At 54.9% G+C, this 26,532-nt stretch overlaps 1 protein-coding gene and 1 pseudogene across 1 annotated transcript in view; one reads left to right on the forward strand and one right to left on the reverse strand.

The window, feature by feature from the left end:
* LOC119567445 (maestro heat-like repeat-containing protein family member 1) overlaps positions 1 to 26,532 on the forward strand; it is an 850,842-nt gene that overhangs the window by 14,984 nt on the left and 809,326 nt on the right. The gene's annotated exons all lie outside the window — the stretch shown is intronic.
* On the reverse strand, positions 1,761 to 24,986 carry LOC119567652 (annotated as a pseudogene).

A 26,532-nucleotide genomic window follows, 5' to 3' on the forward strand; every position in this document is an offset into this window, starting at 1 on the left:
ATATAGGGCCGTAGCGTAAACCCGACCTCAGAGTTGTCCCATTGAAATGGAATTATTCACAGCAGTCATTAAAGTTAAACATGCACGTAAGGGTTTTCAGGGCCAAGATTAAGGCCACAGCTTATGAGAGGTGCAGACGCAAGAAGAGAAGAGCTGTGCAAAAACTGAAACACCACTTGGAACTTGGCCCAAACAATGCAGCATGACAAATAAACTCATCTTGTTATACAGTAATAGAGCTGGTTCAAAATGGTTTTACACTCACTATGCAACCTTTGAACTAAAAATGCCACTTTCGATTACATTGATCATTTGAAAAAAGTTCCCTTTTTAGAAAAAACATTTTGGATTTCTCTGCCCACTTGAGAGAGAACGTGGAGTTTTTCCCACCAAAACTAAACAAAAATTTGATCATTAAAAACATTTGCAAATAAGTTTGAAGAATATGGGGGGGGGAAGTGGTTTCTTCTTCAATTTTCATGACCCTCCCCACCCCCGCTATTTTTGACCAGTTCTAATTATGAATAAATGTCTGTCTGTCCATGAATGATAAATATGTCTGCTACTGAAACATTTACAAACAACGGCTCTCATCAGGAGCCCTGAGGTCACATTACGCAGAGAAACACCCAGGCCTGCAGGGTTCACATTCACAAAGACATAAACCGCCCCAGGATGGGAATGTCACACACAACACAGCGTGACTGGCCCGGGTTGGTTAGGTGCATGTTTTGCTGTTGCTGGCAAATTGTGCTTTTGTGAGGTGGGGGGCGGGGGGGGAGTTATATTTGAAAGGAGTTCTTCATCCTCTCCCACTCTCAGCCAGGGGTGCCAAACAGGGGGGGACCAGGGCCCACCACTTTTTACTGGCCATAACTGTGAGCGACTGGATGAAGAGAGAGAGAAGGGAGCGGCGGGGGGGGGTTTGGGGGCAAGGAGGGGCATGAAGTGGGGGCTCAGGGAGAAAGGCGGCAAGAGGGGGGGCCTCGGAAAGGGGTGGTTTGAGGGGGCCAGACGTCAAGGAGAAGGGATGGCACAGGGGCTAGGCCACAGTTTGGGTGCCAGCAGCTCCCCCCACACCCCCCCGACTTGTAGGAAGCTTTTGCCCATCCTGCCATCGTCTCAAATAAATTTGTTACAGTAAGAAAACTTTGAGCAACAAGGAGACTCAGAGACCCACAATATAACCGCTAAAATCCTCACCCACCCCTGGAGCTGGGCAAACAGAATTTTCTGGTCACTGGCAATTCCAAAAAAAAAGATGGAAAAAGCTGGTTTCAGGTTGAACAAAACATTTTTCCAAATTTTTGATGAACCAAAAAGCTTTTTTAAAAAAAAACAAACAAAAAGACCCAGGAACATTTCAAGGGTTGTAACGTTTTGAATTTTTAAAATAAAACTGAAGGACATTTTTAAACAAAAAATTGTTTCAAACTGAAAACTCAAAATGGTTTGTTTGGAAAGTGTCTAAACGAAATGCTTCGACTTTTTAAGAACGGGGGGAGGGGCTGGACGTGAACAATTCAGCAGACTGGATATGAATTCGCAAACTGCTGAATCTAAAATAGGTTTAGATGAAAAGTTTCGCCCAGTCTAGTCCCCACCATTGAGGGGCATCGTAAGAGGGATCAGCTCTTCTAGCTGGTTCCCCAGCCCAAGTCTGTCTCCATTTAATGAGTCCCTCCCTACAACTCCGGTTTAGGGTTGCCAATTTTAATTGCACGTATTCCTGAAGATTTTATCACATGACATAATCTTTAATTAAAAATTAATCTTTAATTCCTGCAGACTCCCGGTCATCCTGGAGGATTGGCAATGCTGCTCCAGTTTCCTGGGCCACACCCGTGTCCCCACCTAATGGATCCCTTCCTCTGGGTTCCTGGGTGAAGCGTCTGTCCTCCATGAGCAGGTCTCCTTCCCCATTCTCCAGGGCTGGGTCTCGATTCCTTTTTCTAATTCCCTGGGCCTAGTCCCCGTCCCTGTCACACACTGAGGTGAGCTCAGATTCCTGTGAATCCTGCAGACTTCCAGGCTGCCGGGAGGGATGAGTCAGCAGCTTGCTGAAGACGAGTCGCGGGTAGGCAAACACTTTCCCTCTACCTTTCCAAAACCCACATAGGTATAGTGAGACCAGCTCCCCCACCACCCCCACCACTCCACGCACCATGAGATGGTTCCAGGACGCTGGCTCTGAAACAAAAGAGAGAGAAAGGCCCCATTACTAAGGGACTCCGTTAAATCATCCCACTGCTGCCATGAGGATCCCAGAAGATGAAGACGTTCCTGGGATACAGGAAGAGCTGAGTTGGGTCATGTGCACATTGGCACCACTCAGAGCAGCGGGAATGAGATCTCCAGGCTCATTATCCCCATCGGCCAACGTGACGGAGGGAGAAAGGTGAGCCCGGCAAAGCAGCCCCTGTTCCAGAGTCTGGGAACTGGGATTTTTAAGATGCTCCAGGATGGGGTCCCTCAGGTCTTAAGGTTAGAGGGAAAGGTTATGATCATCTACTCCAGTGTCTCCTGAAGCATGGGGAAGGGCTAGCCATGGTGGGAAGGGTGGGGTTTGAAGACGAGTACATGAAAATGGGGGGGTGGGGTCGCTAACACATTGCTGACGGGTGAGGGGCACGATTGGTTTCTTTGCCTTGAGGAGGGGGCTCAGCTTTTAAAAGTTTTGGGAAGAATAATTTAGTCTGAGCCCTGGCATAACCCAGGCCAGAGAACGTCGCCTACTGATTCCTGCACCCAGTCCAGTGATTTATGGCACTGACTTGGCATCGAGAGGGATTTTATCATACGTTGAAATCCAGCTGCAGAAGGGAAAGGGCATTAGAAGCTGAAAGACCCCAGAAGTGGCTCTGGTTTTCTACTCGAAATAACCACCCGGGGCTGATTTTCCCCAGCCCAGCGCCTTGCAGTCATGCACCCAGCGCCGAGTGAGTTCGGTGTGCAGGCAGGCTCCCAAATCCAGACAGTGGCACTTCACATCCGCTTTGCCCTGGTGTCAGGGACTGCCCTGAGCACCCATCCTGCAAACACTTACGCACCTGAGCCCTCCCACTGCCATCCAAGGCTACTCCTACGGATGGAGTTAAACACGTGGCTAAAGCGTTTGCAGAGGTTCCAAAGAGCTGAGGCTCTGTGTAAAAGGAACAATACTTCAGTTATTCCAATCTTGGGTTGATGAGATGCTCCTGCCCGCCCCTCCCTTCACAGCTGAGTCTCCCACCCAGTGGAATTCTCCAAGGAACTTCCCACTCCAAGAGACAGAGGTGCCTGAAGTGGCCATTAGCCTCTTAAGTCCCTTTGTGAATCCAGCCCTAACCATTCATCGGGACAAGTCCTCAGCTCCCTGCAGCTGTCCCGTTACCCAGGTCGCACGGTGCAGGTTTCCTCTCACCCATCAGACTTTGTTTTTAAAGGAAAGCTGAGATGCAGGAGATCAAGGTAGCGCTTCCAATGAACAAGTACCAGGTCACCCACCCCACGGGATTCAGCCTCGTATGGTCCTTGCTCCAGACCCCCTAACTCTGTGGTTCTCAAGCAGGGGTACACGTAACCCTGGGGTACACAGAGGTCTTCCGAGGAGTAGGTCAACTCATCTAGATATTGGCCTAGTTTTACAACGGGCTACATAAAAAGCACTAGCGAAGTCAGTGCAAACTAAAATTTCAGACAGACACTGACTTGTTTACACTGTTCTATACGCTACACCCTGACATGTAAGTACAATACTTATTTCCAATGGATTTATTTTATAATTGTGTGGTACAAATGAGAGTCAGCCATTTTTCAGCAATAGTGGCTGTGGCAATATTTGTATTTTTAGGTCTGATTTTCTAAGCAAGTCGTTTTTAAGTCAGGTGAAACTTGGGGTACGCAAGACAAATCAGACTCCTGAAAGGGGTGCAGTGGTCTGGAAAGGTTGAGAGCCACTGCCCTAACTCACCTCACAGCCTGGGACGTCTTCTCGACTGACGCTCCGCAGGGAAGTTAGAGATGAAGGACAACACCAGAGCCCAGCTTCCCAGTACAGGGAGGGGGAGGAAAGACTCACCCCTGGGCCTTTCCTTGTTACAGGGACCCACAGTGACACGGACTCTCTCTCTCTCTGCAGCTTCTCAGGCTCTGCTGCTGGGAACAGCTGCGGGTGGATAAAAGGCAGCCAGGTTCTGTCTGAGACGTGTGCCGCGGAGCTCAAATGGATCTGCCAGAAAGAAGCGGCCGTGATATAAACAGTGCAACTGAGGATCCACATTTGTGTATCTGTAATGTGAAGTACCCCCCTGTTTAGTCTCCTGGGTAGGGCCCTACCAAATTCACCCATCCAGTTTGGTAAATTTCATGGTCATGAGATTTTTAAAAGTCTTTTAAATTTCACAGTTTTAGCTATTTCAATCTGAAATGTCACCCTGTTGTAACTGTGTGGATCCCATCCCAGAAGAGGGTCAAGGGGGGGGTCTCAAGGCTATTGGGGGAGGGGTGTCACGGTATCGCTCCCCTGACTTCGGCACTGCTCCTGGCAGTGGTGCTACCTTCAGAGCTGGGCTCCCGGCCGGCAGCCACGGAGCTTTCTGCTGCTGGGGGAGGTTCCTGGAGGTGGCTCTGATCTGGCCCTGGGAGCAGCCCATGCGGGGGACGAGGTCCTGTTCCTCCCCAGCCCAGCCCGAACTTGCAGCTAGAGCCTGGCACACGGTAGGAGCCCCTGCCCGGGACGCTCCCAGCCCTGCCCCTCCCCCGTTCCAGGGTCCAGCACTCAGAGGTTAAAAGGGCCTGGAGCTGGCGGTTGGTGGGGTTCCCTCCTGACCACCGCGCTCGGGGCAGTTGCCCGCATCACCCACCCATAAGGTTGGCCCTTCCCCACCCCCCACGATGCCACCCTCACTTCTGCACTGTTGCTGGCAGCAGTGCTGCCTTGAGAGCTGGGCACCAGACCAGCAGCTGCTGCTCTCTGGCCGCCCAGCTCTGAAGGCAGCGTAGACGTAAGGGTGGCAGTTCTGTGACATATTCCCCCGCTCTCCCGCCGAGCCAGATTTCACAGGGGAGACCAGATTTCACAGTCTGTGATGCATTTTTCATGGTCATGAATTTGGTAAAGCCCTACTCACGGGGCGGGACTGTGGCTTTAGGCAGAGCAGAACTCTGGGCGGTGCTGGGACTCAGGTGCCCCGCGCAGTCACAGTTCCTCTCCTCGGTCCTCCTCACTGGGCTGGGGCCTTGGGGTGTAATTTTTAACTGCCCCAAACCTGCAGTAAGTTAATACCCTGCAATGTACCCGGGTACCCGGGGCTGGGAGGCACCTCGCCACCACCTGCCCTTTGCCTGAGGGAGCCTTGTCAGTGCCTGCCAGGGGTCAGCTCCCCAACTCCACTGGCCACACGCACTCGCTGCTGGGCCTGCCGTCACTGCAGGGTAGCAATAGGCCCACTCTGCCCTCCAGCCCTCTGAGCATCTGTCTGGAGCGTCCAGTCCCTGGTCCCCTGGGCACTGGCAGGATTCACAGATTCACTATTTCCAAAGGAACAGTAACATCCTCGGCCCCAGCTTACCAGGTCCAGCTCAGATCACTGCTCCACTTAACACACAGCGCTGCCATAGGCTCACAGCGAAATCACGCCTCAGTTCAACAAAGCCAAGAGTCAAGTGGAAGTGTTGGAAACAAATGGTTACATATAACAAAGTCATAACATGCGTTCTAGAGCCTAAACTGAACTAACAAGGTATTCTCCTGTCTAACCAAGTACAGCTCACCCGAAATCCTTGCAGCACTTCACAGCCAGGCAGGCTCGGACCCTTCTTTCATGAGACATGCGTACGGTCAGTTTGTCTCTGAGGGGAAGGATCCAGTATGTCTCTGCACACCGAGAGAGATCAGACCGATCCTTTGTCTTTATGCTTAAACACCACAGATGGACACACACACAGCCCCCTGCTGTTAGTTTCTTCCTGTAGATTTCCTTTTTTGTGGATTTTGCAATCTAATTTTGCACCTGGCTCAGTGCGCAAAGAGACATCCAACATCAGGCACACAATACACGGATGGCCAGACAGGGAGGTAACCTCAGTTGCCTCCTGTCTGAAAGGAGCATCTGGGGTACATCACCTCCCGTGACCTGCCTTAACTCCAAGACCTTAAGGGCATCATTGTCAGTCTAGAGGCACAGCTCCTTACATAGTATCCGTACAGAGGTCTTGCTCCGATTATGGTGACCATTGGGCTACTGGCTCTTGATACAGACCTCGCATGCCCACTTTGGTGAACTATTATGTAGACCACTGGTTCTCAACCAGGGGTACATGTACTCCTGGCCATATGCAGAGGTCTTCCAGGGGATACATCAACTCACCTAGATATTTACCTAGTTTTAAAACAGGCTACATAAAAAGCACTAGCGAAGTCAGTACAAACTAAAATTTCAGATAGTGACTTGTTTACACTGGTCCTGAAAGAGGTACCGTCATCTGGAAAGGTTTAAAACTACTGATGTAAAGATCAGACCCAGGGGATTCCTGGAAAACCTTCTGTGCTGCCTGCCACTTGGCACCAAGGGGTCCCTGGGACACATACGTCTTTCCCCCAAACTCCATCTCTGGGCAGGCTCAGCTCCTCTCTCCTGCAAGGAGGGAACTGAAGCCAAGGCCGTGCAATAGCGCTGTCTGCAGTGTCTTGAGAGAGTGCGCGCCAACCTCAGGGCAGACTGCTGGGAACCAGGGCACAAATCCAAACTGGCTGAGAATTCTAGACATAGATTTCACCAACCAAACATGCAGGGTAACCTCCTCCGGCATGGTAACAGCCTAGCCATGCAGTCCCCTTGGGTTCTCCGATCTGTCTCGCAACCCAGGTGAGCCTGCCTTTGAGAGACAGATGGTCTCTTACTCTCAGAATCACAACAGTATTCAGGTTACTCCCAGTCCCACAGGTCCAGGACCCCCAGGTGAACTGCACCTTAGACATCACACCAAAGACCGCGCATGTAGCCAGTCTTATTCTATGACACTTTATTAAAAAGGAAATAAGATTTATTTACAAGGCTAAAGCAGGTGAACATACATACACAACTAAGCTACAAAGTTTCAGAAGGTAACAGAAGCATCTATAGCAGTGATGCTCCGAGCTCAGTCGTTCAGGAGCGAAATTAGTGATCAACCTTAACCAAAAGAGCCACAGTAGCGTGAATTCCTTGTTTCATTTACGATAGCGCTACTCATATTTAAACAGAAGGGCAGGGGAAATATTTAGGTTTTTATATAAATGCTCGCAGCAGATAACTTAGTGGCTAATAACATAGTAAAAGCATCCTGACTGGTTAACAATGAAATCACAGTGTTTTAATATCATGTGCTACAAAGAGCGGCAGGAGACACATCAAAGAGTCACTTGCAGCTCATGAGCTGCAGTCTGTGTATCACTGGTCCATTGTAAACTCTGTGTCCTTTAGGGCTAACCCAGGCTAAGCAGCTGGGGAACTCTTGCTTATGCCTAGAAAACCCTGCCCCCAGCATCAACAAGCTAGAGTCAGTTCCTTCTTGTATCCCACCTCCTCCCCTGTGCTCTGAGCTGCTGGAGATCAGCACTTCACACTCCTGAATGCCTTAATTCACTCTCCTGTCTGGTGATTTACACAGTCACAGAGGCTGCCAAAACAAATGCTCCAATATTACCTTACAATGTGGGATACAGAGGTCAGAAGAAATGAGATTAATGCTGCAGCAGCTCACAAGCATTCAATAAAGGCTGAACACAGTCTTATAACGCTAATACCTATCTTAACACACAGGTGAGCCAGCCTGATCCCCGCTGTGTATTTCTCAGGGTCCCCTTGAGACATGGGGACTTTGGCATGACCTGGCACCTGGTCTGTCTGTGTCACACCGATCCCCTCCCTGCCCTTTTCAAACCCACTGGGCTCCAGGAAGGGAGAGAACAGACATTTCTCCTCTTACTCCTACGTTCCAGGCCCTAGGTGTCCCACGAGGAGTGTAACAGGGGGTCTACTCCCTTGGCAGGTGCAGCGCTCTTAAAACTAAAAATGGAAAATTAAAACCAGTTTAAAACGTTCATGCTTTTATCCAAAGCAATATCTGGCAACAACAACAAAAAAAGGAACTGGAGGTGTAAACCTGTAAACTTCAAAATCAATTGGGTTTCCAAAAGACCCCAAAAACTGACCCATAAAAAAACTTTGTTAAAAAGTTCCTGGGGGGGGGGGGCACGCGGGAATGTAGAACATCGCCCCTCAGCTCTATTCCAGACCACCGAATGGGAATGATGAATATTTTTCAAAGATTCCATAGATAATTTTCTGTAGTGAAAAGCTTCTGTGGGGGAATGTCAGGGCAGCGAAAGCTGAGGCTGGTGCCTTGGCTCAGTTAGGCAGAGTTCCTGGTCCAGCTGAGGGAGGTTGGAAAGGCTGGATTTGAGCCGTTCCACTGGCGGAAAAAGAGACGGCACAGGTGGGGGGACAAGATGTGCAAATAGCATCTCTGGTTTTCACCTGAGTCCACAGTGCTCTGCCCAGTGATGCTCAGAGCATTCCCCGATATTCCGGAATTGCTCAGATGTGATGGTCACAAGAAATCACAGTCAGGCTTTTCCAGGGCTAGATTCTATAATACTCTTGTTACCAGCCCCCTTCCACGGCAGCCTCCTGTGCCTGTGTAAATGCATCGGGTTTGGTGCAGATCCAGGGTCTCTCACTGGCGCATCGCAAGCTGCTGACCCCATTCACACCGTTCAGATACGCGCAGTCTCCTGCTCCTCCGATCGGAAACCTGCAAGACAGAAGCCAGGGAGCTGGTGTCAGGCAGGAGTTGGACATTTCCCATCAGTCACAGGCAGGGAGAGACGCTCTCGCACAGTGCAGGGAGCTGCTGCACTCACAGCCCCTCACGATTCCCCTTCCTGCACCTGCCACAGGCCCCAGCTAGAAAGGGGGCAGTGGGGCAGCAAGGCCAGGAAAGGTTCGAAGATCAACAGACCTCCATGGAGCACTTATGCCGGGTGGGTATTAACCCAGATCCTACTCTTCCCCGCCCCACACATCCAGCTGGGTCTGGATGGGCCCCTGCAGGCCCAACCCACCCAAACTGCCCCGGGCGCAGGTTCCAGGTGACTCTCAGCGTGGCGAGGAGCAGCAGTAACGCCGCACAGAAGAGCTGGGTCCAGGGCTCCCTGGACAGTTTACATCAGCTCTCAGGCCAGAGGCCTGTCAGGACAGGCTGTATTGCAGGGGGCGGCTGGAGTGAAATGCCAGCAGCACAAACCCGGCGGCCATGGTGTGACCCCAGCCACTCACACAGAGCTTCCCGTGAGAGCTGGAGGCCAGCACTTCCCACCTGGGAATAGGGTGGGATCCAGGCCCACAGGCAAATCCTCCCCCATGGTCCCATCCTGGCTACTCACAGTAGTCATGTGCTGGGCTGGGAGGAGGCCCAGCACTACTCTTTGGGCAGGCTGGGATCTCCCTGCCCTCAGGCCACCAGCCTCTGGCTCGGAGTGAGATCTGTCCCAGAGAAGGGAGAGCCCAGCCCAAAGCCACCTGAGCAGATGGCTGTGGGTGGCTCCCCCACCAGCATCACCCCAGAAGAGCTCTGATGGGATGGCAATGATGCACCCAGAGCCTTCTGCTGGGGTGGGCGCCCGCAGGGTGGCAGATTTCAGGGTTAACACCCCACTGAGATGCCTGTTTACCCAGTTCCGGTAAATTGGCGTCACATTAGCTATCCTCCAGTCATCGGGTACAGAAGCGGATTTAAATGATAGGTTACAGACTACAGTTAGTAGTCCTGCAATTTCACCTTTGAGTTCCTGGTCCTGGTGACTTGTTACTGTTTAGTTTCTCAATTTGTTCCAAAACCTCCTCTAATGACACCTCCATCTGGGACAGTTCCTCAGATTTGTCACCTAAAAAGGACGGCTCAGGTTTGGGAATCTCCCTCACATGCTCAGCCATGAAGACTGCTGCAAAGAATTCATTTAGTTTCTCTGCAATGGCATGGTGCCAGCTGCGGTGTGGACAGACCCCAAACAGGCCTGCTAACAGATGGGCTCATGATGCAATCACAAAGACAGACTGCTGCCGACATCAGTGCATCCTTGCTGGAATATGTGAAAATATCTGGCTGGGATCAAACAACAGGTCATCAACTGACTTGTTTTCTAAGGCTCCTCTGGGCACATTTTCCAGCTTCCCATCAATCGCAAAGGGCTTTTTTAAAAATGCCATTCGGCTGTAAGTACCTAAGACTGGTCACACTGGGTCAGACCAATGGCCCATCTAGCCCAGTGTCCTTTCCTCCGATACTGGCCAGCGATAGGTGCTTCCGAGGGAATGAACAGAACAAGGTCAGTATCGAGTGATCCATCCCATTCACACCCAGCTTCTGGCAGTCAGATGTTTATGGACACTCAGAGCATGGGGTTGCATCCCTGACCATCCTGGCTGATAGGAACTGGTCGAGCTATCCTCTGTGAACTTGTCTACTTCTTGTTTGAACAAAGTTATACTCTTGGCCTTCACAACATCCCCTGGCAACAAGCTCCACAGATTGACTGTGTTGTGTGAAGAAATACTTCCTTTTGTTTGTGTCAGACCTGCTGCCTATTCATTGAATTGTGGCAGGTTTCAGAGTAGCAGCCGTGTTAGTCTGTATTCGCAAAGAGAAAAGGAGGACTTGTGGCACCTTAGAGACTAATCAATTTAGTTGAGCATAAGCTTTCGTGAGCTACAGCTCACTTCATCGGATGCATTCAGTGGAAAATAACAGTGAGTAAATTTCTATACACACAGAACATGAAAAAATGGGTGTTCAACATGCATACTGTAAGGAGTGTGATCACTTAAGATGAGCTATTACCAGCAGAGGAGTGGGGTGGGGGGAGAGAGAGAAAACCTTTTGAAGTGATAATCAAGGTGGGCCATTTCCAGTACATTTCCAGGAGTTAACATGAGCATCTGAGGAACAGTGGGGGAGCGGGGGGGAGAAATAAACAAGGGGAAATAGTTTTAAACACCCATTTTTTCATGTTCTATTTCCCCTTGTTTATTTCTTCCCCCGCTCCCCCACTGTTCCTCAGACGCTCATGTTAACTCCTGGAAATGTACTGGAAATGGCCCACCTTGATTATCACTTCAAAAGGTTTTCTCTCTCTCCCCCCACCCCACTCCTCTGCTGGTAATAGCTCATCTTAAGTGATCACACTCCTTACAGTATGCATGTTGAACACCCATTTTTTCATGTTCTGTGTGTATAGAAATTTACTCATTGTTATTTTCCACTGAATGCATCCGATGAAGTGAGCTGTAGCTCACGAAAGCTGATTCTCAACTAAATTGGTTAGTCTCTAAGGTGCCACAAGTCCTCCTTTTCTTTTTTCATTTAATTGTGTGACTGCCAGTTCTTGCATTATGTGAAGGAGTAAATAACACTTCCCTCTTCACTTTCTCGACCCCACTCATGATTTTATAGACCTCTTATATCCCCCCCTTAGTCGTTTCCCCTCATATGGGAGCTGTTCCATATCTCTAATCATTTTCGTTGCCTGCCTCTGTACCATTTCCAATTCTCATAGATCCTTTTTGAGATGGGGCAACCAGATCTGCGCACAGTGTTCCAGGTGTAGGGGTACCATGGATTTATACAGTGGCATGATGATATTTTATAACTTTTTCTCTATCCCTTTCCTAACGTTTTTTAAAGGATGCTCGTTTTTTGCCTCTAACCACCTGGCATTTCCCCCCCCCACAAGGATGTAAAATTTAATTACATTATGGTCACTATTACTGAGCAGTTCAGCTACATTCCCCACTTGGACCGGACCCTGTGCTCCGCTTAGGCCTAAATCAAGAATTGCCCCTTCCCTTATGGTGCCAGGATTAGCTGCTCCAACAAGCCGTCATTGATGGTGTCTAAAAATCACTTCTCTGCATCCCATCCAGAGGGAACATGTTCCCAGACAATATGGGGACAGTTGAAAACCCCCATTATTATTCGGTTTTCTGCTTTTGTAGCCTCTCTAATCTCTATAAATTTCAGTCACCATCCTGGTCAGTAGTATACTCCTGCTGCTAGATTCTTATTCTTCAAGCGTGGAATTTCTATTCTGAGACATGTTAGCATACAGTTGGATTTGTTTAAGATTTTTACTGTACTTTACTCTATGCTTTCCTGGACACGTAGTGCCCCTCCCCCGCCAGCGTGACCTACTCTGCCGTTCTTTCAGTGCTGATGGTCCAGGGTCAAACCCTGCTATCGGCTCAACTGGGGTTTGGTTATTTGATCCCACCCAGATCCCACTGAAATCCCTCTTGGGATGTCGTCTGGGCCATCTCTACTGTACCCCACTTCTCATGGCAGCCCCAGGCACTCAGCATTTGTGACTATCAGGCATGTTTAACGCAGATGGCCCCACTAAAGCCAGACAGATCTGAAAGCTTTGGCCAGTCTCCCAGCAGACAACACTTGCTTCCACCCATCACTAATACACAGAGTACATAGCACTGACTGGTGAGTCGGCCTGAACTCGCTATCTCAGACGCCAGGGACCCAAAGCCCAGGGAATTCACAGAGGACTTACAGGTTGTTGAATTTGGTGCCATTGGCCCATTTCCAGAGCTGCCCAGGGTCCCTCCGGAGGCCAATCCAGTGGTCAAATTTGCCTTTATAGCGCAGGAGGAAAGCCTAAAAACAGCAGAGGGAGAGGTGTGGTCAGAGCACAGGCTCTGTGCACCAGAGAATCACAGGGATACACTGAAGGGCTCTGTTTTCAGGGAACAGCTGGGGAGTTTCGCCTCCCTCTTGCCCAGCTCTGGGTAATTCAGTATTAACTTTCCCATCCCAAACCCAGCTCCCCCTCACACCAATCTGCCCTGGGCTGGAGCAGCTCTTGGGTGCTACTGGGTCTAAGCTGCCCCGCACCTCTCCATAGAAGGCCACATTCTGTGTCAAAGCCTCGCCTTACAGAACAGCTGAGCTCCCCTCCCCATCACAGGGGAAGGGGAAGGAAAGAGCCCAGCTGAGCTCAATAAGGGATACTGGGAAGGGCCAGGGATGAGAGTAGAGCCACCAAATCCTCAGCCAGAAGGGGCCAGGGCTAAGAGGAGCCCCCACATCCTCATCTGGCTACCCAAGAGCACTGGCTCTTCAAGTCAATCTGGGATCTCAGTACCCCTTTGGCCCCATGCCACCCAGAAGACACTCAAGCCAGCCTAGCCTGAGAAAGGGGCGGTCTCCTTTTGAGAGGGCTGACAGTGAGTGATCCCTGCAGTCAGACACGGACACTAGAGGTGCCCCGGGCCAGCCAGCCAGGCCTGACATTCAGCAACTGGAAGCTCATTTCTCAGAGCTGCTCCTCGAGCCCAGGTTCTCCTGCAGCAGCTGCTGAGCCAAGACCAGTACGTTGCAATTCGAGCATCTCTCACCATTTCCTGCTCACTGTTGATCTCAGCCAGGGAGGCGCTGAGCGCAGAGCAGTAGGTCAGGCTGTAGGTCCAGTTCCTTTCGGCCTCAGAAAAATAGTAGCATTTCCCTCGGTATCCGATCCAGCGGTCTGGGCACGTGAGGCCAGCAGGGGTCCCAGATCAGCTGACGGAAGCTTAGGTCTCCACACTGAGAATGAGACAGCGACACGTGGTGTGAGGGAGACCCGCCACCCGCCAACGAGGAGAAAAGGGGGAGATCAGCCCCTGCGCCCCAGGCTTCTGAGACCCCTCGAACCAGGGTGGGTACTGAAAGGCTGTGAGGGAGCCAGGAGGATGCTGGGAATCCAGCCCCAGAGGGAGGTTATCTGACTGTGCTCTCCCTCTCTTGGGTTCACATTCAACAGGGATGAAGCTGACAAACCGCTCATGCCATGAAGCCCAGGACAGAGAGCTGGGCCCAAGCTCAGCGTTACAACACGGGATGGGGAGAGAGCTGCAGAGGGAGGGGAAAGTTACCAGGGGGCCAGCAGAGGGGCAATAATTAATGGGTAGGAGATTAACTTCAACATGATTTGCCAGGTCTAGTACCCCAAGGAGTTCTGCTAGCCTGGACTGCTGCCCCCTCCCCCTGCTCTGCGCTTTGCTTCCCTGGACAGGCAGGTTGAGATGAAGATGGGAAGAAACTCCCTTCCCTTCAGGAGACCGAACGCCCGCTGCCCGGCCTGTCCAGCGCAGCCAGCCAGGTTCATGCTCACCACAAACAGCTGCCATCTGCGCTCGCACACGCTGTCTGTGCAGGCGGGGACGTCAACAGCGCGACGAGACCCTGCCCTGCCGAGGTCACCAATGGGTGGGTTTCACACTGTGTTAAGGGAGGTGTCGGTACTGCGTTCCATGGCTCATTTCAGTGACACGCCAGAACCTGCCCAGCACCGGGCACGACCCAGGGATGCAGGAAGGCCAGGCTGGCACCTCAGGGCGACACGCTGCAGGCAGAGGGCCCAGCTCATTGCTGCCCTGCACCGTCAATCACCCCCACTCTGCACGGGTATCAGTGACCGTGCCTGGGGCCCGGCAACAGTGACTTGGACCCAAAGTGCTCAGAGATGGGCTAGGGGGAGCTAATGTCAGTCCCGACACAGAGGGTGCCCAGGTGCAGGGGTCTGGGAGGGAGCAGGAGAAGGGTCTTGGAGGAACATCCCCCAGGAATCCTCTGTCCCAGGGGCAGAAGCCAGACAGGCCAGGAGGAGAGACTGACTGTGGTGGCTCCACGGGGAATGGGATGTGCAGAGAGAGGGAAGAGAAGGGTGAGAACTCACCTGCCAGGACAATGATGAGAACTAAGAACATGGTTGCGAGGGCGACTGCGAGCACAATTGTACATGTCTTGTAGTTACATCTCCTGCAGTTAGGACAAGGATCTGAAACAGAAAGACCCGTCAGGCAGGGCCGTGAGGACACGTCTCCCCCACGGCACCAGGACTGGAGATGCCTTAGAACAGTGGTTCTCACCCACCGGTTCGTGTACCCCTGGGGGTAAGCAGAGGTCTTCCACGGGGCACATCAACTCTTCGAGAAATTTGCCTCGTGTTACGACAGGCTACATAAAAAGCACTAAGTCAGTACAAGCTAAAATTTCATACAGACAATGACTCGTTTATACTGCTCGATAGACTATACACGGAAAGGTACAGCGTTGATAGTCCAATTGATCTATTTCATAATTAAATACGCAACAATCAGAGAGACTCAGCAATTTTTCAGGAATAGTGGCTGTGACACTTTTGTATTTTTATGTCCGATTTTGGAAGCAAGTGGTTTTCAAGTGAGATGAAACTTAGGAGAGTGCAAGACAAATCAGCCTCCTGACAGGGCGACAGTCGTCTGGAAAGGCTGAGAACCACTGGACTCGAACATGCACCATTCTGTCGATTGCTCCTTCCGTCAGACGCTCTGGGAGAGGAGCCCGGAGGGTCAGGCAGAACAGCCCCTCCTTCCCCTCAGCCCAGTGCCCTCCCCTGGGCACTCCCAGCCCGGCTGCCAGGAGGCCTGGTGAGCTCAGGGGCGCAGAGATAAGGACCTGCATGTCCTGGTGGCAGTTGCTCCAACTGCCCCCCCACCATCTTCACCCCCATTCTCCCCCCTGCCGAGCACTGGCTGGGCCCATACTGCCGAGTGCCCCTGTCCCCACACACTGGGGTCTCACACTGGCCATACATAGCAGAAGGGGGGAGAACGAACCTGGCAGAGATGGGCCAGGGCTGTCACAGGGGGTCTGACACACCCAGCCCAGGAGGGCCCTGCACAGCCCCACGGCCACCGCTGTGTGCGCCAGACAGCAGCTGTGAGCCAGGGATCGGTGCCCTGAGAGCCCCTGGGGGTGATCCAGTCCCTGCTGCCCACAGACGGGGGGTTGCTGGGCACTGGCTGCTGCCACTGAGAGCCTGGCCCCATGTGGGGCAGCCTCAGTGTCTCTCTCCAGCCTGTTCCCAGGCAGCGACACCCCATTACCTGGCTCCCCTCCAGTCTCCAGGTGTCCATGGCCCTCAATAGGCCACTCCTGCAGTGGCTCTTCGTCCCCAGCAGGTCCAGCTGCTGGCCCCCCCATTGTCTCTCTCAGCCACACTCAGGCCACACACTCTGCTGGAGACGCTGGGCTGTGGTCGGCTCCTCTCTGTGACTGGGTCCGATTCAGCAGCAGCGAAGCCGAGCTGGGGCCGGGGTCCTGGCCCTGGCTCCCTGCACACCCTGCTCCGGACTCTCCAGCCGATCTGAAAGTCGAGACGGACCCGGCAGGACAGGTCAGTGTGGGGGGGAGGGTCACGATTTGTGGTTTCTCGTTCCCTGCCCAACAGCCCAACCCCCTGCCAGAGGCGGTGCCATGATGATTGAACCCCCTTAGACGCCATCGGCCCCTCCATCCCCCAGGGCTTCAGAGACCTGATCTGCTATGGACCCCACCCACTGGGCACCACCCACGCGTGACAGGCACCCAGTTGGGGTTGATAGGAGGAAAAAGCCCTCCCTCCCCACACATACCTCCTGCAATCGAGAGCAAGTCGAGAATCCTAGCAGGAGTGGGGAGTTGGTGGGCAGGGGGAGAGAACCAGAATGGATTGAGTAAAATCAAGGCAATTAAATCACCAAGTCCAACGCCTCAATTGAAATGAGCAATTTTAATCAACTTATCGATTTACACTTCAGTAATTTTCTAAGGCCAAGTGCCCACCCAGTGGGCAACAGAACCATTAAAACTTCATGTCCAAAACTTTCCCCACAGTGGGGTGGGGAGGGGCGGGGAAATTGTGGGAGTGGCCCTTTCCTTCCCCTTTTTCATTGGGAACGCAGACAAGGGCAGGATGCCTGTGGGAAGCCCAGCCTGGGGCCTCCCAACATTGCGGGGGACAGGGGGCAACAGTGCGCTGATGCCCCCGCCCCCTCGGCTTGGGGCCATGGGAGGGGAAGGACCCAGGTAGCTCCATGCTGCACACAGGTGCCCCATCCCCAGCGAGCAGAGCAGAGGGGTGGGGAGAACCACCAGACACCTAAGACAAGCCCTGCCCCCAGAGGAGAAGAAAGGGGGAAAAAGAGAGCCCCCCCAGCCCAGAGAGGAGACAAAGGGAGGGGAGGCACCCCCCCCCCGCGCAGCCCGGAGAGTAGAGGAAGAGAGGACAGAGGGCCCCCCCAGCCCGGAGAGGGAGAAAGGGGGGGGACAGAGGCAGAGCGGGGGGGGTGAGACATGAGAGAGGGCCCCCCCCCCACTCGGAGAGAGGGAGGGGAAAGGGAGGAGTGGGGGAATAGAGAGCCCCCCCAGTCCGGAGAGGGGGAATGGAGACGATGCCCAGCCCACGAGTCGGGGTAAGGGTGGAGGAGGGTTCGGGGGGGTTCCAGCCCCTGCCCCCCGTGTCCGGCGCTCCCCCCACGAGCCCGGCACGGGTTGCACGTGTCTCACCGGCTCAGCAGCGACCGTCCGCGCCTGGAGCCTGCCCGTCCTCTGCGAGGCTCCACCCCCGCGCTCCGGGGCCCTTTAAAGCCTCGCGCAGACTCCACCCCCGCCCCGCCCATCCTGGCGCTTGTGGCCAATGGAGAGAGAGAGAGAGAGGGGCGGCCGATGAGTTTGTCCCGCAACCCTGCAACCCGCCCACCAGGGGGAGTTTAACCTCGGTCACATTTTACTGGAATTCATTGGCCAGCTGCCAGCTTCCACTGAGAATTCCGTCTCCTCCCCCTCCCCTTCTCCGGGCTGGGGGGGGGGAGGCCTCTGTCCCCTCCCCCTCCCCCTCTCCAGGCTGGGGGGGGGAGGCCTCTGTCCCCTGCCCCTCCCCGGGCTGGGGGGGGAGGCCTCCGTCCTCTCTCCCTCCCCTCCCCCTCTCCGGGCTGCGGGGGGAGGCCTCCGTCCCCTCTCCCTCTCCCTCTCCGGGCTGGGGGGGGAGGCCTCCGTCCCCTCTCCCTCTCCCTGTCCCTTCCGCTTCCTGGCTGATGGGAGGAGGCTTCCGTCCCCTCTCCCTCTCTCTCCCCTCCCCCTCTCCAGGCTGGGGGGTGGGGGCTCCGTCCCCTCTCCCTCCCTCTTCCCCTCTCCGGGCTCGGGGGGTGTCCCGGAGTCCCTGGGCGATGCTCTGGAGCTGCTCCCCATGAAGCCAGGCAGGACTCTGGGGCAGTCTCCTCTCTGGGAGCAGCCTGTCTGCAGGACACCCAGCTCACCCGGCTCCACCTTCCTGGGTCTGACCTCGGAGCATTCAGCATCCTCTGCCCCTCCATGCACTTCCCACAGCGAGTCCGCCCAGGCGGGGTCTTGGGGAAGCCAGAGGGTCCTGCCCCCCAACTCCGCAGTCAGACGGGACTCAGCCAGCCAGTAAAACAGAAGGTTTATTAGATGACAGGAACATGGTCTAACACAGAGCTTTCAGGTGCAGAGAACAGGACCCCTCAGCTGGGTCCATTTTGGGGGGCAGTGAGCCAGAGAACCCCGTCTGCACTTCACTCCATGTCCCCAGCCAGCCCCAAACTGAATCCCCCTCCAGCCCCTCCTCCTCTGGGCTTTGTCCCTTTCCCGGGCCAGGAGGTCACCCGATTCCTTTGTTCTTCAACCCTTTAGCTCTCATCTTGCAGGGGGGAAGGGCCCAGGCCATCAGTGGCCAGGAAACAGGGTGTTGGCCATTGTCTGGGTCCAGACCCCTGCACACACCTGCCCTCTAGGGCTCTGCAAAGATCATACACCCTTCTCCCACCCTCTAGATACTTAAGAACTGCTTAGGGGAAACTGAGGCACCCCCACACTCCTCAGAGGAAACATTAAGAACAGTCCCACTTCGTCACATCTCTCCCCCCTTCGAGATCGAACTGAGCGGGGTCACTTTAGCCAGTGACCTGGGGAACTTCGAAGCCATCAATGTTCCCATGGATGCCCCAGCATCTCTCCCGTTCCTTGGTGGGATTTACCCCAGAGCCTTCCAGTTTCACGCCCTCCCTTAGGTCGGGGGTGGTCGATAGCATTCGCAGGCCACATGTGGGAAGGTTTATGCGGCCTGTGCCCTTTGGCCACCCCAAAACCCCCAGGGGTCAAACTGGAATCGGGTCTTCTCCCAGCGCTCCAGTCTGGAGGCCTGCAATTCTGGCTCTCTTGGTTAAGAGCCCCCCTCTTGACCTGGGCCACATACTGTTCACTGACACAACTCACATGGAGACATTCCTTTCTCAACAACCTTGTCTCCCCAACAAGCTGGCCAAACACAGCCACTTGGTTAGAAGACTGTTTAACTTTCTTAACAGCTTTCACTCCATCTGAGACCTTCTCGAAGCTCTCCACCCTGGATCTTTCAACAGGAAAGTCAGTGGCTTCATTCACAACAGAACATTTCTGGCTGTTAGGAACAGAGACTTTCTTGCTTAAATCACTTTCACACCCTTCAGTGGCAGTAAACTCCTTGCAAAGACTCCATGAGGATTCCTTTCCCTCGGGCTTGTCTCTGCGACAATTCACCCTCACAGAAATTCTGCCTTTACCCTCTTCACCGAGGGCTTGCTTTAGAGGAACACTTTCCTGAGCAACAACAGACTCTTTCTGGGTCTCCCTTACATCCAGAATCACCTCTGGCCCATCAGGCGGATTCCTACCCAATCGCCTTTCAGGCAGACTTACAGGCTTCCTAGATAAAAGGTCAGAAGCCGTCTCCTTCCCTTTGCCACACACTAGCAACAGGCAAAACACAAGCAGCAGACTTGTCTGGGCTCTGGGATTTTACTTAGACACTGACTGGATGCGACTTAGTTACAGGGCCATTCTCCCGAGCAGACCCAAACTTAGGACCCTTCCCTTCCTGGGCTTTAGCTGAATCCAGAAACAACTGCACGACCCTCAACCATCACAGGCTGAAAGGCCCCTTCTGTCTGCTCCACAGACAAAGAAGAGCCGGACACACTTTCTCCTTTCCCAGACCCACAGCTTGGGATCTCTTTCCCCTTGTCCCAGCACACAAGGCTGGTCACAGACAACTGCTTGGAGATCAGGGTAGCTCTCTCCCTAGGCAAGTCAATACCCCTGACAGACACAAGCACGTTTCCTTCACTGTCACAATTCTCCACCCAGCTAACAGGTAAGGTCCAGGGACACTCATCTTCCACTCTCCTCGTCTTCTCACCCTGATGACTAGACAAAGCCATCAGTTCACAAGGCTGCCTAGGCTCATCCAGACTTTCCTTACCAAGCACCTTGCCACTCCCAACAGATGCCCTGCCCTGCCTGTGTCTCCCCTCACTCAGCTGGAGTCTCAGCTCCCACTGTGCTCAGCACTGCCCTTACTGTCCCAGTGGGGATAGGCAGCAAGCTCGCTGCTTTCCTCACTGCATCAGAGCCAGTGTGAGCCCCCTCTCCGGTGTGCAAGGGGGTGGGGAGCATCTCTCTGTCCCACCCAGCCCCAGGGGGCTGGTTACAGGCAGGCAGGCAGCCTGAGCCTAGCAGCTCCTCCCTGCTGCCAGCCAGGTCATCTGCATTTTCACTGACCATTTCCCTCTCTGCTGATTGGTTCCCTGCATTCAAATTCAAACCCTTGGCAGTTACAGGAACAGGGCCTGGATCCTGTCCCAAAGAGACACAGTCACCCCATAACAGGGTCTCACAGCTGATATCCTGGAGAACGCCAACGGCCAGCCAGCCCGACCCCTCCTGGGTCTGCACAGGGATCTGGGCCATAGGCAGGGCGAGGGGCTTCATCCCTGGGACCCTCACCCAGCTCACCCAGCCCCTCAGCATCTGAGGCTGCACTACCCAGGGCCTGACAACAGTTCTCTCTGTCCCAGGACCTCGCCGTCCCAGGAATGTCTCCCCATTGACCGTCACCTTCCGCTCCCACTGGAGGTCCGAGGGGCCTGGCCCCAGGAAACTTCACAGAGACATATAGGTTGGGGTCAGGAGTAGGAGCCTGTCCACCTCCCCACCCATCTGGCTGACGGAGTCTATGGCCTTGGGACCCAGCAAGGGAGCTAGACACTGGGGCTTTTCCGCAGGGTCCCCCTGGTTCAAATCGCCAGCCTGCTCAAAGGCAGTGAGGTGGGCATCCACATCCCCCCCTCCTTAACCAGGGGCAGCAATTTAGTCTCGAGGCTCCCTATGGAGCTGGCACCCCGGGGTCTATCCCCACTCACCCCTGGGAGGCCTAAGCCTCTCCGCTCCCCCACCGCCAGTTCATGCTGCTGCTGCTTCTGCAGCTCTTTCTCGGGCTCCCACTGTCTCTCACGGTCCTCTTGTTCTCTCGGACTCAGCTCCAATCCCATCCTTCTCCGATCCCCCGATGGGGAACCCGATCGTGAAGACCCTCGTCTGGTCGGGGACTGGAGTCTTGGGGATGCCTGGCTACCACTCCAGCTGCTCCCAGATCCTGCTATAGCTCCATTTGGGGTCAGGAATCTGTCCCTTAGAGCGGTCATCCTCCTCCAGCTGCACGATTAACTCTGCTTTGGTGAACTTTCCAATGCTCAACCCCCTCTTTCTGCACAGGGTTACAATGTCCTTCTTAAGGAGACGGTGACAGGCCATCACTCCGCTCTTCCCAAGTTGTTGCGGACTCACAGGCCTGTGTGCTCTCAGCTCCCCACGGTTTCCAGGGAGAACCCCTAATGTGCCAGCCCTTCTCGAGGTCACCACCTCTTTGCCAGGGTCGAGCTGCAGACTCCTCCGCCCCTTGGACCGCTCGCTGCAATTCCCAGGGGAACCTGTCACTGCAAAAGTCCTTCTCTCTCCCAGGGCCAAGCCACAGGCTCCTCCACCCCTGAGACTGCTCACCACAGTCCCCAGGGGGACCCCATTACTGCACAGACCTTCTCGCTGGTCACGCACTCCCAGGGGTTAACCGCCCCCTGAAACCGCTCCTCTCTGAGCCTTCAGCACACCTGGTCCTCATCAATCCCCCTTTGTGTTACTGCTCCTCAGCCACTTAGTGCAGGAAGTGCCATCCATGGGGTGCAGTACATCCCACCACTGCCACCAGTTCTCACGGAGTCCCTGGGCGACGCTCTGGAACTGCTCCCTATGAAGCCAGTCAGGACTCTGGGGAAGTCTCCTTTCTGTGAGCAGACTGTCTGCAGGACACACAGCTCACACAGCTTCCACCTTCCTGGGTCTGACCTCGGAGCATTTAGCATCCTCTCTGCCCCTCCCTGCACTTCCCACAGCGAGTCCACCCAGGCGGGGTCCTGGGGAAGCCAAAAGGTCTTGCCCCCCAACTCCGCAGTCAGACATGACTCTCAGCCAACCAGTAAAACAGAGGTTTATTAGGTGACAGGAACATGGTCTAAAACAGAGCTTGTAGGTGCAGAGAACGGGACCCCTCAGCTGGGTCCATTTTGTGGGGCAGTGAACCAGACAACCATGTCTGCCCTTCACTCCACTCCCCAGCAGCCCCAAACTGGAACTCCCTCCAGCCCCTCCTCCTCTGTCCCTTTCCCGGGCCAGGAGGTCACCTGATTCCTTTGTTCTCCCACCCTTTAGCTCTCACCTTGCAGGGGGGAAGGGCCCGGGCCCTTAGTTGCCAGGAAACAGGGTGTCGGCCATTCTCTCTGTCCAGACCCCTGCACACACCTGCCCTCTAGGGCTCTGCACTGATCATACACCCTTATCCCACCACCTAGATACTTAAGAACTGCCTAGGGGAAACTGAGGCACCCCCACACTATTCAGAGGAAACATTAAGAACAGTCCCACTTCGTCACAGTTGCCTCACCCTGAATGTCACTGATCCCCCAGTTTAGAATGCGTCTCCCCGGCCGCTTCTCTTGCTAATTTGAACCTCAGGGAACACATCAAAGCTCTCTCCTGTCCCCCACAGCTGCTGGGTTTGGGCCACTGCCAGGGCCCTCTACACCGGGGTTAACATCTGGATCCTGGCCAAGCTGGTTCTAGCCCATGTGGCCAACCCCCAGTGACCAAAAATCACAAGTCAGAGCCCCACAAAACCATCAGATTGGCTTAAACAAGATGAGATTTTGAAAACAACTTTGGGTTCTGTTCTTGATCTCCTGGTGGTGGAGCCTTTAGGGGTCACCTTTTCAAGCTTTTCTCCCCATCCAGGAGGGCTAGAACAAGAAAAACTTCTGACAAAAATGGCCAACCCCGCCAAAATCTTCTACCAGAATCAGAAAAAATTAGTCCAGAATGATTGAAAACAGAAGAATTTTTGGTTTTTGAATTTTCCAGGAAGACAGTGAATGTTTTCTATTAAAGCCGACAATTTCCAGAAAAACTTGCCTTAAATCAAACACCCAATTTTTCCTAAAAAAAAGTCAATTGAACCATTTCAGTCCACTAGTTACAGCTGCTGTGAAATCCCCCATCTCACCCACCCCAGTTCCCACAACCTCCCCCCCAACTCCAGCCCCTGCACCCATTGCACACACAGCTGCGCCCCCTGCCTGGCCATAGGGCCCCTTCCCTGTCCCCCCAAGAGCAGCTGCAGCAGATCCCAATGGGGGGATCCGCCCAGGGACCAGCCAGCTCCACTTGCTGCCGCTCAGCTCTGCAGGGTCCGTGTTTAGCCTCTCCCCATCCCCGTCCCGGGCAGAGAAGTGCGGTACCTGGGGCTGTGTCAGGCCCATCCCTGCCATGAAGATGCCCTGTGGACTGCGGTGCCCCGGCAGAGGGAGAAGCTGCTGGATCCACCTGGGCTCCAGGCAAGCGCTGGGTTGGGATCAGGCCCCTCTGGGGTGGCTGGGCAGCTGGTTTGCAGGGCTGGTCACCTCCTGGCCCCATGCAGATTGTCTGAACGTGGCAAGCTTCTCTCTAAGGGGAGCTCGGACAGTTCCTCCCAGACCTGTCAGTCAAGACATTGCCTTCTTTGTTTAGAACCAGTTGTGGGGTCCCCGTATCAGGATTCCCCCCTTATATCCCCTCACCAGGCCCTGGAGGGACCAGATAGAGGGATCTCACTTCAGTCCTTGGCCCTGGCCTGCTGGAATCCCTCAGGCACGTGGTGACATTCACTCGTGTTCATCCAGTCCCCACTTACAGGATTGTGACCAGTGGTGTCTCTCCCAAGCACCCCTGTCCCCATGCCACCCCAATGGGCTCCGGAGCTGTTGCCCCTCCATTCCCCACCCAGTTCTCTGGCTTCATACCCTCGCCCATGCTCCTGGTGTCACGCCCCACAATCTGATTGCCTGAGAATTCATTCCCAGTGCTTCCAGCCCAGGGTCCTTGTCCCTCCCTTCCCCCTACCCAGCCTGGGACAGGGGCAGCAGCTACCCCTGCAGCCTCACCAGCCGGAGCAAAAAGGAGAACAGGAGACGCAAAAGCGTGTGCGTCTCCTTTTAGGTTTGTGCCTCCAGCCCAAGAACCAAATGGATTATCCAGTGGTTCTCAAACTTTTGTCCTGGTGACCCCTTCCACACAGCAAGCCTCTGAGTGCAACCCCCCCACCCCCGTTATCAATTAAAAACCACTTTAATATATTTAACACTGTTATAACGGTTGGAGGTGAAGCAGGGTTTGGGGGTGGAGGCTGACAGCTCATGACCCCCACATAATAACCTCACGACCCCCAGTTTGAGAACCCCTGGACTACACTGAGCATGCACAGACAGAGAGCCAGAGGGTTGAAAGGCCGCTGGGATGGACAAGACTTGTGGGGCTCTGAGAGACTGTCCCCCCCGCCACCCCGCAGCAGTGTGAATTCAGCTCCAACCAGGGGCAGGAATCTGAAATCAGTTAAACAGCAGAGACTTCATGCAGGCAGAGGTCCGGCTTGCCGGGCAGGGACAGCTCCTTCCCTTCCAGGACGTGGGCATCAGCAAAACTCAAGCACCAGAAACCTGGGAATTAGAGGCGAGGGACAGAGGGCCCCCCGCCTCCCCAGCGCGGAGAGGGGGAGGGAGTCCCTTAGGGGGAGCGACCCTCGAGTCGGGGTTCAGGCGGGGAGGGGGTTCAGGGGGGTTCCAGCCCCTGCCCCCCCGTGTCCCGGCGTTCCCCCCATGAGCCCGGCGCGGGTTGCACGTTTCTCACCGGCTCAGCAGCGACCGTCCGCGCCCGGAGCCTGCCCAGCCTCAGCGGCCTCCGCCCGGCTGCGCTTTAAACCTCGCGGTGACTCCGCCCCACGACCCGCCCATTTTTGGCGCTCTTGGCCAATGGAGAGAGAGAGAGAGAGAGAGAGAGAGGAGCCTTATTAGCATAAATGCAAGGAGGATCGTTGGTTGACATTTTGACATGATGTCAAGTGAACTGTGGTTAGCTTGGCACCTTTGGAAACCGCAGACTGCAAAGACTCTTATCCAACTGGTGTTACATATGGTGTTTCCCAGAATCAGCCCGACCAATGGCACAAAAAACAAAAGCTTGAGACGAACCTCTGTCCCCTCCCCCTCCCCGGGCTGGGGGGGGCCTCCATCCCCCCTCCCTCTCACTCCCCCTCCCTGGGCTGGGGGGGGACCTACGTCCCCCCTCCCTCTCCCTCCTCCTCCCCCTCCCTGGGCTGGGGGGGGCCTCCGTCCCCCCTCCCTCTCCCTCTCCCTCTGCCTCCCCGGGCTGGGGGGGGGCTCTGTCCCCCCTCCCTCTCCCTCCCCTTCCCCGGGCTGGGGGGGGCCTCCCTCCCTCTCCCTCCCCCGCCCCGGGCTGGGGGGGTCCTCTGTTCCCCCTCCCTCTCCCTCCCCCTCCCCGGACTGGGGGGGGGGCCTCTGTCCCCCCTCCCTCTCCCTCCCCCTCCCCGGGCTGGGGGGAGCCTCCATCCCCCCTCCCCAGCTGGGGTCCTCCGTCCCCTCTCCCTCCCCCTTCCCCTCTCCGGTCTGGGGCGGGGGCTCCGTCCCCCCTCCCTCCCCCTCCCCGGGCTTGGGGGGGCCTCCGTCCCCTCTCCCTCCCCCTCCCCGGGCTCGGGGGGGTCCTCCGTCCCCCCTTCCTCTCCCTCCCCCTCCCCGAGCTGGCGGGGGGGCCTCCGTCCCCTCTCCCGCCCCCTCCCCGTCTCCGGGCTGGGGTGGGGGCTCCGTTCCCTCTCCCTTCCCCTCCCCCTCTCCGGGCTGGGGGGGGCTCCGTCCACTCTCCCTCCCCCTCCCCGGGCTGGCGGGGTGGCTCTGTTCCCTCTCCCTCCCCCTCCCCCTCTCCAGGCTGGGGGGCACCGTCTGTCACGGAGTGTGGGGGAGTCCATGCCCTGCACCCCTCTTCCTGGGATTCACTGAGACTCTCAGCCAGCCAGTAAAACAGAAGGTTTATTGGACAACAGGAACACAGTCCAAAACAGAGCTTGTGGGGACACCCAGGACCCCTCAGTCAAGTCCTTCTGGGGGAGCAGAGTCCTGGGGTTCCCTGCGTTCCTCCACCCAGCCCCAAACTGAAACTAAACCCCCCCAGCAGGCTCCCTTCAGCAGCCTGTCTTCACATTCCTGGGCAGAGGTGTCACCTCCCCCTCCCCCTCCTGGCTCAGGTGACAGGCTCTCAGGTCTCCCATCCCCAGGGCACATTCCCAGGTCAACACTCCCCTCTCCCTGCTGCCTCACATTCTCACAGTAACACCCATTGTTTCATGTTCTCTGTGTATATAAAATCTCCCCACTGTATTTTCCACTGCATGCATCTGATGAAGTGAGCTGTAGCTCACGAAAGCTTATGCTCAAATAAATTTGTTTGTCTCTA

Source organism: Chelonia mydas, chromosome 14 (genome assembly GCF_015237465.2).
Source record: "Chelonia mydas isolate rCheMyd1 chromosome 14, rCheMyd1.pri.v2, whole genome shotgun sequence".
Taxonomy (NCBI): Eukaryota; Metazoa; Chordata; order Testudines; family Cheloniidae; genus Chelonia; species Chelonia mydas.